Raw genomic sequence first — 14,529 nt, 5'->3', positions numbered from 1 at the left:
TATCCTCCCATTTTGAGAGGTCCCATGTATTACCTAGTCTCGCTTTCATGGCTCTCATATAGTTATGTATAACAAAGTCCTCAGCGGAGGTTATAGCGAGTAGAGAATACAGCCTTGAAATTCATATTGTTATTTTGTTGGTAATGGGTTCAATTTTGATTTTGAATTGCATTCAGCAGCCTTATCAGTGTGACGTAAAATCAGCTCTCAACAAAAAGAAATATATAGCTTTTATGCTTTTCAGCTCTCTCTTGCTATAATGATTGTTTGCACCGCCAGATAAAAATGTTTTGGCATCTATTTACTTTTCAGGAAAGCTGCCAGCTGCTTTCAAGTGTAGTTTGACTGGCTCATAAGCATACATGAGGCACTGAGTTTTATAACACTTGCAATGGAAAAACTAAAAAGTGAACACCGGCAAGCTCCAAACAGGCTGGGGCTAGTTCACACTGGGCGCTTTGGTAGCATTTGTACAGGAAAGCGATTTAGGAGTGATTGCGTTTTGTGATTATATACCATTGAAATGCAATCGCTCCAAAATCGCTGCAAAAATGCTGCATGCACTATCAGCAAATCGCTAATCACTGGCGATTGCTACAGTGTGAACACTACCATTGACTTGCATTAGCAGCAATATTTTGCTGATCGCCAATGATCAGCAACTCGCTAAAAAATCACCCAGTGTGAACTAGCCCTTAGTATACTAAATGTTTCCATGTTTATCTTATGTCACATGTCAGTTCAGGTTCACTTTAAAAAGGAATATTCATCAATTTTAGTCAGTGTTTGCCCATTGTAAAATCTTTTTATCTTCCACAATGCAATGAGGTTTATAGATGCAAAATTGTCATGGACATGGCCCTGTCATCACACTATCAGCCATACCGATGTTCCTGGTTATCTTTGTGAGAACAGGTAAAGATTTCTCATGGGAAAGGGGGTATCAGCTACTGACTGAGATGGAGTTCAGTCCTGGGTTAAAGTTCTTCTTTAGGTTGAAATGTTTGGGCTTCCTTTTCCAGATTTTTCTTGATCTGTTGCTCTTTCTAGGCTCTTCCATGTTGCTTGAAGAATTTTGACTGTAGAGATGGAGTGACTCGCATCCATTCCATTTACTAGAGCTCCACTAATTTTAGTCTCTCCACTATGCACTTGGCTGGATGACGCAGGCAGGGCTATGTCAGTAGAAAAAAAGCAGGGTATTCAAAAAAGCTTCATGAGAGTTTGGGGAACTCCCTACTCATGTGTTCTCTCTCTACTCATACCATCTGCTATGGGCTAGTAAAGCCTCAGAGGGCCCTTTCACTGCCCCCCCCCACTCAGTAAACAACAACAAAAAATAAAATAAAAAACCATATCTGAGCTGCAGCAATATTTTTGCTTCGTTCACATCATATGCGCTGCCGTGCGCATTTCGGCAGCGCGTATGATGTGTGACACGCAAGACTGGCAGAAGCACCTTGGCCAGCAATGCCACATGTCAGCAATCGGATTTTCAGCAGCGTCAGCCATCACCACAGGTTTTAACCATGAAGAACTGGGTCATCGCTGCAGAACCTTCGCCTCCCTTTGTGCTCCCCCCCCCCCCCCCAACACACACACACCTTCAATGTCTCCTTAAAGTGAACCTGAACTGAAAATTAATAGTCAAAATAAGCATACAAAAGTCATACTTACCTGCTGTGTAGTCTACTCCTCAATCTCTTTCTCCTCTAATGTGTCCTGTTTGTCCACTGTGATCAATGGAATTCTCCGTCCTCCATTTTGAAAATGGCCATTACTCCATAACAGCTTTCTGGTCAGCACACAGTTAAACTGTAACATCGCCCACTTGACCCATAGGGAAACATGGACACATCAGTTCTCCTCTCAGCTGTAACTGACAGCAACCAATATAAAACTGCCAGCAACTGATATATTTCAGTTCTGACAAAATGTTGTCAGAACTGGAAGGGATCACTGTCAGAAGTAAATGGTGAGCTTCTGAGAGGAACTGATGGTGAGATAACTATGTAATGCTCATTTGAAGTTACATCATGTGTTTATTTTAAATAATTTTACTCAGTACAGGTTCTCTTTAAGACTATAACAGATGATTGTCAAGTGCAACTGATGGTGCCGTAGTATGGCAGCCTCGGCTCCTGGCTTTCAGAAATTATCCCCCATCCTTCCAGAACTTGTATGATCCAAAACCAATTCCATGTACAAACCCCCTTTGTACTTGGCATAATAAATGATTCTGATTCTGATGATTTGGTCGTATCTGCTGTTTAAGCACTAAAGTGTTAAATGTTAGTTACGGTAATCATGAGGTAAAGGGAAGTTAGCATACTGTGTTAATTAAGAAAAAATTGTACCATCAAACAGTTCAAATGGAATGCAGAAAGGAAGCTTGCTAGCAAATGATGTAGCTTTGTGTTGCACCCGCCCATCCCTCCTGCCAATACTGTGAGTATTGGAATAATTGGTTCAATTGCTGGAGCTATGTACATTTCTTCTTATCCGTGTCTATACTGTGGTAAACATGTCTGTTACTGCAAGATGCAGATAGCATTATCTGTTAAAACATCAGCTCCAGCATGCTAGATCAAATATTTAGTTTTAATTCGGCCAGAAATCAATCAAAATTATAATCGTACGACCATGCTGCTGTATTGATCTCTGGCAGATTCGATCATTATGTCTGAAGCTGCCGGATATCGATGCCACAAACCAAGTAATGTATGAAACCCTTAAGGCCAGTTTTGGTGTAACCACGTAACTTAACTGTTAGCTAGTTTTTGGGATGTGGGAGAAAACTAAATAAACACAATAAGAACAATAAGAACATACACAGTCTATCCATCAAATTTTGCAAGGCCAGGATCCACTACGCCACCACGTCACCCATAATACTAGCTATGTTAATAGCCAAACTGCAGCCTACAGAGTGCCTGGGATCCATACGCCAATTGAAAAGGATCTATACACATAAGTGAATATATAAAGATGTGGACACCGGGTGGATGCCCATATGGAGGGGAAAGTACATTCGTTTTCCTAGAAGCTGGCAAAGTACCGTAGGTAAAAACTTTTATCATTATCTTGACCAAAGGTGGAAATATGGTTTATATAAAGATTTGCCTCAAAGTCAAACTCCAGCTAAAAAACATTCTTCTACTTTGCTGTTTGTATCTCTGTTGGGGAAATTCTCCTTGTTTCCTGCTGTCTCACAGGTGAGCAGAAGTAAAGGAATACACAAACTGCTTTCTTTCCAAAGCACACCTGAAGTGAGAGGGATATGGAGGTTGACATATGTATTAATATGTATTCACTTTTAAGCAATGCAAATTGCTTGGCTGTCCTGCTGATGATCTACCTCTAAAGGCCCATACACATGGCGTACAAATGTCTGTACAGACACGTGTTGAGCAGCGGTTTGTGCGATGGTTTGTTCGTGTGGACACAACAAGTGACAAAGACTGTCTGCAGACACAGCCATGTTTGAGCGATTCAGCTGCTGAATGTCTTGTGACTTTTGCCTCACAAACCGTCGCTTATTCTGTTGGTGTCCTGTCGTGTACGAAAGTCTTCTGCAGACAGCAGAGTCACTACCAAGGTACTACTACTATAGGTAGTCTGTGGCAGACAGTTTCTGTCGTGTCTTCACTCTCTGTTGTCATGTGTGTACAACTGTCGCAAACTCTAATTGTCGCTGCCATAAATATGCTGTTGTCTCTTGTCTGTTTGTTGCTGCTTCACAACTACAGACAAATATATTCTGTGTGTATGGGCCTTTATACTTTTAGCCGTAGACCCTGAACAAGGGAAACATTACAAAGGCACATCAATTTTAAATCTGGGCCAGGACACTATATGCACAGAGTTTGTATGTTCTCACCATTTCTGCGTGGGTTTGCTCCTACATCCCCAAGCATACAGATAGGTTAATTGGAACCCGCAAAAATTGGACTTAGACTAGATATGACAATGACTGAGTATGGTAGGGATTAGATTGGGAGCTCCTCTGGGGCTGGTTTCACACTGTAAACCAGCATAAGTGAAGCGGTGCATCGCTTCTGCCGCACCAGCTCGCTCCGCCAGAAACAGGCCTTCAGGGAACACCACGTTAGTCTGGCCGCCAGCCAAGCAGGAAGTGACGCGCACTTGCAGTCACTTCCTGCTTCAGGGTATGCGGAAGTGCATGGAAGCGTATTGTAAAAATACGCTTGCTCACCGCGATGTCGCATTGGTCATTTTTTAAATATCCCTGGGTCGCCATAGACTAACATGACTTCCGAGCTGATGCAGCTCACCGCAGAAGACGTGCGGAAACGTAGTTTTGGACCTGCGCCGGGGATGCGGCGAAAACGTCACTTCTGGCACGTCACGCTGTACTGTGGAAGATGAAAGTCTCCATAGACTGTCATTGCCCGGCGGTGGGATGCGGTAAAAAATACCACACCGCACTACCCCAGTGTGAAAGGGCCCTGAGGGACAGTCAGTAACATGACTATATAATGTCAGCGCTATATAAATAAACAATAATAATAAAAAGATGGCAGCCTCTGTTTCTCTTTTACTACAGGTTTTGCTTTGTTACCAGTCCACCTTTGCCAGCTGAGTCTCTCAGCATGTTAATGGCTTTGATGCAGCCTCCCTAACCCAGCATGCTGCTACATAATAAGTAAATAAGATTAATGATGGTGGAATATGAGTATCAACAATATTAGTTCCCAGGAGACGCAGGCTGTATACTGCGAGGAATCTGGGGGAGAATGGGGCAGTTTTGGGGTTTAATTAAGAATATTTTGTATAATTGATCATCTAAGACAGGCGGGAATGTTTATATATATATTGGCAGACTATCTGTGTGGTCCCCTTTTACACAGTGTACAAAACAGAAGATGACATGGCTCTGAGGCCTGCAAAGCATGCTGAAAGCTATGCTATGTACACACTTATAGCATCCTTCAAGTGGCATCCAAACTAGAGATGGCCCGAACGGTTCGCTGGCGAACTTCCGGAGGTTCGCGTTCGCCATCTAAGAAGTTAGGTTTGCCCCCATAATGCACCATTAGGGTCAACGTTGACCCTCTACCTCACAGTCAGCAGGCACATTGTAGCCAGTCAGGCTACACTCCCTCCTGGAGCCACTCCCCCCTTATAAAAGGCAGGCACTGCAAGCCATTACACTCACTTGTGTGCCTGCACTAATTAGAGAAGGGACAGCTGCTGGTCACCATGGTACTGAGAAAGTACCATTGAAAGTTTCACACAGTTGAATGAATGGCAGACTTGCCCTCCATAACACATTCTTGGCAAATGTTTTCGATTTGGTTCGTCTTGCGCTGGGTCAAGGGTCCATCTGACCACAGATGCCTGGTCTGCAAAGCACAGTCAGGGCAGGTATATTACTTATACTTACTTATACAGCATGGGTCTCAGGATCCCACTCCGGACCGGAATCGAACCCTGATTCCCCGGCCATTACCATGGTCACAATGGCAGACTTGCCCTCCATAATAGATTCTCGTTGCAGGTACTGAACAGCAAGTAGAAAATGTAATTTAAAAAAAAAAATAGATGTAAGCTTTACCAATGGTAGAGAAAGAACTATCGAAAGTTGATAAAGCAGTCAGACATTACCTGATATCACTGAGTGAGGAAGAGCAATCTCGCCATGGTGCGCACCAGTCCAGCATGGCTGTCACTACACAAACAGCTGTTTGCGGTGCGTTACACAATGAGTTTGGTCTGTCAGTGTGAAGCAGTACTCTAATTACACTCCCTGAATGATGTATACACATGCAAGATGTTTTAAAGCACTTTAGGTCTCCAATTTAGCATGCAATGTGATTTCTGCCCTTAAAGGACTTACGAGGCCAAAATCGTTAAAAAAAGTCAAGTACCTGGAAGATGTTTAAATGCACGGAGGACGCCGTCCGCGCCCTCCGTGCAGTTCCGCCAGGTCCCCTTCCTGAAAGCGCCCCCCCCCGTGCCGACTTGACTTTTTTAACGATTTTGGCCTCGTAAGTCCTTTAAAATGCTGTTTTGCGTCAAATCCAGATTTTTCCCTGGGACTTTTGGCGTCTATCCCACTCCGCCATGCCCTCCTCCAACATCATTTTCATCACTTTTCTGGCCAGCATAAGTGTTTCTGGTTTTGAAAGTTTGCCTCCCCATTGATGTCTATTGCGGTTCGTGGAAGTTCGCGCGAACCGAACTTTTTGCGGAAGTTCGCGAACCTAAAATTGGAGGTTCGGGCCATCTCTAATTCAAACTACTACACTGAAAATGTACCCATGTACCTGGTGTGGCTGTGCTCGCAATTCACAGGATCCATTTCCTTGTTCTCATTAGTATAGTTCAGTGATGGGTAACCTTGGCACTCCAGCTGTGGTGGAACTACAAGTCCCATGAGGAATTGCAATACTTTGACAGCTCTAAGCATAACACGGGGAGTCAGAGGCATGATGGGACTTGTAGTTTTGTCACAGCTGGAGTGCCAAGGTTAGTCATCCCTGGTATAGTTGAACAAACCCCTCTTTCAAGCTCGAGGCAAACCCTCTAGATTGTAAGCTCACCGGGACAGGGTCCTTTCAGCAGTTCTTGTCTCTGAGGTAGTCTAAATGATGTAGTCTATCAAGTGAACATATACTGTATCTGTATTGCTGAATGTTATCATACCATGCATTAACTATGTAGGTGTTTTGTACTTTTGCTATGTGTAAACCTAAGCTTATTTTCAAGGTCCCAACTAATGTCTGTATTGTACGCTATGTAAAAATAATTATAATAACCTGTCAAAGCAGCTGCCCAGAACTTGTCCTGGATGTAGCGCCAGCCTCTTCCTTAGGTAGCTTAGAAATTCACATCCAGGTGTTACTTTTTTTTTTTTACATGAAATGAGATTTCTGCAGCAAAAGATCTTGTCTAAAACTGTAATCACATGACCACAAGTTGATGTGTTGAGACAGTTTCATACCCTGTGGCTAGGTCTGTTGCTGCTTTGATTGCATCATCCTGCTGTTCAAAGTGCAAGGGAATTAACACAGACTGAACCTCTTTGAGAAGATTTTAGCCCATAGCAGTGACAGTCTGTGGTGCAGGAAATGGCCAAGTGTGTATTTCCGACTAGGTACTAAGTGATTTACTTGCATTGTGCCCCCATCCTGCACTGTTCCCCAGGCGAACACCCGCCTTGCCCACAGCTAAAAACAGGTCTGCCGATGCCTAATACATAACCTTCCCTACCGATGCCTAATCCTTAACCCTCCCTCCACCGATACTTAACCCGCCCCCTACTGATGCCTAACCCTTAACTTCCCATGATGCCTAACTCTTAACCCCCCTCCGGTGGCATCTAACACTCAACCTCTCCCCCCTGGTGCCTAACTTTTAACCTCCCCGCCCCCCCCCCCCCCCCCCCGCAGCAAAGCCACAATGAGTGGCAAAGAGATGCCCAATAAAGAAGCAGTCGCCAGGACTACCTGCTATGCAGCTTTCCACTCTTTGCCGATATTAGTGGCTTTTATCGTTGATGTTAATGGTGGCACCCTTTTTTCCATGACACCGCAGGCCCCCTTTTTACTAGCTTCGCCCTCTTGATCCCGGACCCTTTTCTCTCCAGCCTCCTGGAATTTCCCCCGAGCAGCGACAAAAGACTGAACTGCACATATGCAGTGAAACAAATAGTTTGTGGACAAGCGTTTCCATCTGAGGTGCACCCATGGATGTCTTTCAACGCAAGGAAAGCATGTTGATGTGTTCTGTTGCTATGTGGGGGGCAGAGGGACGACGGAGTGGCACATGCATGACTTCACGTGGCAGTCAGGGGAGCGATGCAGACAATGTGATCGGCCCGCAGCAGGGGCAAGTTGATCTGCCAGGTGGATAGCTTGCGGGTTGGTGACCACTGTACACACGCCTCACAATTGGCTGAGGCGGTCGTTATCGGCTGCCTTAGTCAGGCGTGTGTACAAACCTTTAAGTGTCTTTTCTCCAGACTAAATAAACCCAGTTTATCTAACCTTTCTTGGTAAGCGAGACCTTCCATCCCTCTAATCAATTTTGTTGCTCATATCTGCACCTGCTCTACAACTACAATATCCTTCCTGTAATGCGGTGCCCAGAACTGAATTCCATATTCCAGATGCAGCCTAACTAGAGAGTTAAATAGGGCAGTATTATGCTAGCACCCCGAGTTTGTATTTCCCTTTTAAGGCGGACCTGAACTCAGATCGTCCTCTATGCTCTAAAAGATACACAACAGCATAATAACCTTTAACTAGTTGTTGCATCAGGTACAGTATATCTACGCCCCTGCAAACTTCATCTTAGGTCTAGGGGCGTAGATATACGCAACTCTGCCGCTACCGCCGCTGTGCTCGCTGCCGCCGGCTCGTGCGTGCGTTCACGTCTGCGTGCTTGCCGCCGTTCATTAGCCCACAGATTAATGAACAGGAACGCAGTTCCATTCATTAATCTATGCCTCCAATTCAATGAATGCGGGTGTCTATGAGATGCCTGCATTAATTGTATCTTCCTGTTGCTACATTGACACGCATTACTCGCATTACTTCCGATTCACCAACGTGAATCGGAAATAATGACTGAGGACATCTTGTGGCCAAAAAGTAAATTACACCAAAATCCACTTTTATTTAATAGAATCCCAACACTGACAATTATAATTACCCTTTTCCCTCCCACACCCTCCCATAGTACCCAAACTTTTTTTTTGTATAGGGGGGAGGAAAGAAAAAAAAAAAAAAAAAAAATATATATATATATATATATATATATATATATATATATATATATATATATATATATACATACATACAGTGGCTTGCAAAAGCATTCAGCCCCCTTGAAGTTTTCCACATTTTGTCATATTACTGCCACAAACATGAATCAATTTTATTGGAATTCCACGTGAAATATATGATTCCAAACATTTTTTACAAATAAATAACTGCAAAGTGGGGGTGTGCATAATTATTCAGCCCCTTTGGTCTGAGTGCAGTCAGTTGCCCATAGACATTGCCCGGTGAGTGGTAATGACTAAATAGAGTGCACCTGTGTGTAATCTAATGTCAATACAAATACAGCTGCTCTGTGACGGCCTCAGAGGTTGTCCAAGAGAATATTAGGAACAACACCATGAAGTCCAAAGAAGACACCAGACAGGTCAGGGATAAAGTTATTGAGAAATTTAAAGCAGGCTAAGGCTACAAAAAGATTTCCAAAACCTTGAACATCCCACGGAGCACTGTTCAAGCGATCATTCAGAAATGGAAGGAGTATGGCATAACTGTAAACCTACCAAGACAAGGCCGTCCACCTAAACTCACAGGCCGAACAAGGAGAGCGCTGATCAGAAATGCAGCCAAGAGGCCCATGGTGACTCTGGATGAGCTGCAGAGATCTACAGCTCAGGTGGGGGAATCTGTCCATAGGACAACTATTAGTCGTTCACTGTACAAAGTTGGCCTTTATGGAAGAGTGGCAAGAAGAAAGCCATTGTTAAAAGAAAAGCATAAGACGTCCCATTTGCAGTTTGCCACAAGCCATGTGGGGGACACAGCAAACATGTGGAAGAAGGTGCTCTGGTCAGATGAGACCAAAATGGAACTTTTTGGCCAAAATGCAAAACGCTATGTGTGGCGGAAAATTAACACTGCACATCACTCTGAACACACCATCCCCACTGTCAAATATGGTGGTGGCAGCATCATGCTCTGGGGGTGCTTCTCTTCATCAAGGACAGGGAAGCTGTTCAGAGTTGATGGGAAGATGGATGGAGCCAAATACAGGGCAATCTTGGAAGAAAACCTCTTGGAGTCTGCAAAAGACTTGAGACTGGGGCGGAGGTTCACCTTCCAGCAGGAGAACGGCAGTAAAAATAAAGCCAGGGCAACAATGGAATGGTTTACAACAAAACATATCCATGTGTTAGAATGGCCCAGTCAAAGTCCAGATCTAAATCTAATCAAGAATCTGTGGCAAGATCTGAAAACGGCTGTTCACAAACGCTGTCCATCTAATCTGACTGAGCTGGAGCTGTTTTGCAAAGAAGAATGGGCAAGGATTTCAGTCTCTAGATGTGCAAAGCTGGTAGAGACATACCCTAAAAGACTGGCAGCTGTAATTGCAGCAAAAGGTGGTTCTACAAAGTATTGACTGAGGGGGCTGAATAATTACGCACACCCCACTTTGCAGTTATGTATTTGTAAAAAATGTTTGGAATCATGTATGAGTTTCGTTTCACTTCTCACATGTACACCACTTTGTATTGGTCTTTCATGTGGAATTCCAATAAAATTGATTCATGTTTGTGGCAGTAATGTGACAAAATGTGGAAAACTTCAAGGGGGCCGAATACTTTTGGAAGCCACTGTATATAAGTAGTTACCTTACCAAACACACAATTGGAGAAACTCACTCCCAAACAGTTCTCTGCTGCTTTATAAAGCCTGCAGGCTGCTTATAATCCAATGAGAAATGCACACATATAATACACCTAGCTTGCAGTGATTAATCAAGCAGAAGCTGAGCAAGTCAGCCAGTCAGTTGGAGAGGGCTTCAGTTGCATATAGACAATGGCTATATGACCAGCAGGGGGCACCAGCGTGCAGGATATTCCCTCTCATCTGCCCCCCTCCTAAGTAAACTGCATGGGATACTACAATAAAATTAAAAACAATGGTGCATGAGCCAGCCTGGGGCCCCGGGCTGGCTCATGCACCATTGTTTTTAATTTTATTGTAGTATCCCATGCAGTTTACTTAGGAGGGGGGCAGATGAGAGGGAATATCCTGCACGCTGGTGCCCCCTGCTGGTCATATAGCCATTGTCTATATGCAACTGAAGCCCTCTCCAACTGACTGGCTGACTTGCTCAGCTTCTGCTTGATTAATCACTGCAAGCTAGGTGTATTATATGTGTGCATTTCTCATTGGCTTATAAGCAGCCTGCAGGCTTTATAAAGCAGCAGAGAACTGTTTGGGAGTAAGTTTCTCCAATTGTGTGTTTGGTAAGTTTTAGAGCAGTAGGAGACAGGCCCTGGGGGTGGCAGCTCCAAGTGTTTGGCTGCGCTCACATATGGTGTTGGATGCTGGTTCTGGGGCCCCGGGCAGTGAGAGTTCCCGGGGCCCCAGGCTGGCTCATGCACCATTGTTTTTAATTTTATATAAGTAGTTACCTTAGCGACTGAACGTTGTTTAATTATTTATGTCAAGTTGGTATACTACTATTAATTTTTAATAAACAGGCTTGTAATTAGTGATGAACGCAAAACTGAAAAAATGCACCTTTATTTCCAAATAAAATATTGGCGCCATACATTATACTAGGAAAATTTTTTAAACATTGCATAAACTGGGACAAATGGGCAAATAAAATGTGTGGCTTTTATCCACAGTAGAACGTTTTATTTTAACACTATAATGGCCAAAAACTGAAAAATAATGAATTTTTTTCAATTTGTTTCTTATTATTCCAATTAAAATGCATTTAGAATCAAATAATTCTTAGCACAAAGTACCTCCCAAAGAAAGCCTAATTGGTGGTGAAAAAAACAAGATACAGATCATTTTGTTGTGATTAGTAGTGATTAAGTTATTGGCAAAGGAATGGGAGGATTGCAGACACGCGAAAATTGCTCTAGTCCATAAGGGGAAAATACACTGAGGGCTGAAGGGGTTAAACAAAAAACATTTCTTCCTAATATAAATCTGCATCGTTTCTACTTCCTGATTCATGGAAGCAGACATTGTTAACAGCCTGTGCTTTCAAATGAGCTTATCTGCTATCTCTGCTGTGGCAGTCATGTGACACGGGACAGATCAAATTACAACTTGTGATTAGATACAAATGACGGGGAACTGGACAGGCTATACTCTCTAAATACATACACAGTGCATTTCTCTATGTTTTCCTTGCTTTCACTGCAGTGGCTTGGCATTGAATATGATATTTAACGTGTTGTCGACGAGTACGCCTATGTTCTTCTCCAAGTTTGATGTCCTTATCTGTATCATGTGTATATTTTGTTAGAAGCCAGACTGGTGGTACGACCAAAATGCATGACTTTGCATTTTTCAACATTGAATTTCATCTGCCATTTGTGTGCACATATAGCCATCCTATCCAGATCCTTCTGCAATATGTCACTATCTTCCTGACAGTTGATAATTCTGCACAATGTTGTATCATCTGCAAAAATAGTAACATTACTCACTACTTCATCTATGTGGTCATTAATAAATAAATTGAATAGTGATGGGCCCAGTACTTGACCCTTGTGGGACCCCACTGCTAACAGTCACCTATTTTGAATGTGATCTATTGACAACAACTTGCTGTCCATTAGCCATTTCCCTTTACATGCACACAGATTATTCCCAAGTATTTGCATCCTCAACGTTTGCACCACACAGTTGTGGGGAACAGTATCAAAGGTATTTGCAAAGACCAAGTATATCACATCTACAGCATTTCCAATGTCCACACTAGCATTCACCACCTCATAAAAGCTGAGCAGGTTAGTCAAACAAGACCTGTCCTTAGTTAACCCATACTGATGCTGAGAAATAGGATTATTCTCTACCATAAAGTTTTGTATAGTATCTCTTAGGAACCCCTCAAACAGTTTGCTCACAACTGATGCTAAGCTTACAGGTCTATAATTTCCAGGATCTGATTTTTTGCCCTTAAATAATGGGAAAACATAGGCTGTATGCCAATTCGTTGGAAATATCTCGCTTAAGAGATTCACAAAAAATAAGAGTAATTGACTTTACTTGGACTGACAGCAGATCAACAGAGGGAATTGGGAGGGACCTCAGATACTACTGGGGGATGGAAGAAGCCCCAGGTTAGTAAAACTAAACTTTTTTCCTCCTGCTTAACAATTCCTTTAAAGCAGGGTTACCCCTTGGACCTGTGACCAGGGGCACACATACCACTTTCTGGTTCCAAATCTGGAGGAATTCTGAAAGATGGAGCTCTAAAGCTGAATAAAATATGTACATTTGCAAGATCGCTATCTGTTTCTCTCGAAAGATTACTGGGATTTCTGCATGGAACTTTTTAATTAAGTAATTTGTCCAAAAGTATGTAAGATGCAAATTAGGCAGTGATATATAATAGCCAAGCACTGGCTCCCAAATCGAGCATCTGTTGCCACCAAGTCACAAAATTACATTGTGCTCTGTGTGTCTAACTTGTTTGTGCTGTCTGACCTTTTTTCTGTAGCCTTAGTTTGGAGTGAGTCATGTAGAATACTTATCTAGGCTCACCTCGGAGTGTTTTCTCTTGTCTGCTACAGGAACCAAGTATTGTGGCACAACTACAACTTATGGGATTATTCCATTTATGAGTATTTAAAAATTCCAGTATAAACATAGTTATGTAGGTTATAAAAGACGTGTACAATAAGTTCAACCTTCACTGCACCTTAATCCAAAGAAAAGATCAGCTAGAAGTGCAGGAATAATCTCACTGACTGGATAAGGTCTCACCTTGCTGCACCGTGGTAGCTGTGGTTTCTGTTCAAAGTAAGGAAAGCATGCAAGCCTCTTTTAAATGAAAAATATAGAATTTGCCATAAGTACTTATAAGTACTTGCTATAGAGAGGAGAAGAGGGATGATGGCACGGTGCATGATGGAGCTGCTGCCAGCAGGAGGAGTAAAGAGTGAACAATGCATTTGCAGTGTCTAGGACAGGGCTTTTCAACCCTGTCCTCAAGGCCCCACCAACAGTGCATGTTTTGTGGAAACCCACAGAGGTAGTTAATCAGCTCCGCTGAGACACTAATGACCTCACCTGTGCATTTTAGTGGTTTTCTGCAAAACATGCACTGTTGGTGGTACTTGAGGACAGAGTTGAAAAGCCCTGGTCTAGGACACTTATACACAGGCTAAATTATTAATATCCCATTTTATGCTTATCATAATTGTATTTGGTTTAGTTGATGCTGCTTGGTATTGAATTCAATTGATTAACATATTATCAGCCAGTGTTCACAAATCCTTTTCCAAGTGAGAGAATAAACCACATCTACCATGTGCCTGCTAATATTGCCTTGCTTTCAAGATATTACTTTGGCCCAATAGGCAGCCTATTGGGCTAATCAAAGTGCAGGGATCACGTCAATTAAAGCCACTGGACCCGCCGGGGCACAGGGCGGGTTCAGTGGAGCTGCCTTTACTTAGGAGCATGAGTAAGCAGGGATGGGCTGCCGGGTAATCACAAATCCGTAAGGACTCGAATTAGTAATTTAAATTAGCCTAAATTACCTCAGCTGTGCGGCTGGGTGATAAGGGGTTATTTACCCACAATTCTGCCTTCCTGTCTGTGCTCCAAATAGCTTGCACGTGTCCTATTGAACGCTTTGCAAGCCTCACCACGGCGCACTTCCTCCTTCCGGCTTGAAGGAGGAAGTGCGCATAGTGATTACCCGTGAGCCCATCCCTGTGAGTAAGTCTGCAGCGCATGCTATGCTTCACTACTGCGTGTAGCGTGTACATAACTCTCGCTC

The 14,529-nt window shown here is 43.1% G+C and overlaps 1 protein-coding gene across 2 annotated transcripts in view; it reads left to right on the top strand.

Annotated features, from left to right (window-relative positions):
* WNT5B (Wnt family member 5B) overlaps nt 1-14,529 on the top strand; it is a 314,129-nt gene that overhangs the window by 83,433 nt on the left and 216,167 nt on the right. The window lies entirely within an intron of this gene.

The sequence above is a fragment of the Hyperolius riggenbachi genome, chromosome 3, assembly GCF_040937935.1.
Source record: "Hyperolius riggenbachi isolate aHypRig1 chromosome 3, aHypRig1.pri, whole genome shotgun sequence".
NCBI classification, from domain to species: domain Eukaryota; kingdom Metazoa; phylum Chordata; class Amphibia; order Anura; family Hyperoliidae; genus Hyperolius; species Hyperolius riggenbachi.
Note: the sequence above shows the minus strand (reverse complement) of the source record. Positions and strands in the feature narration are given on the sequence as shown.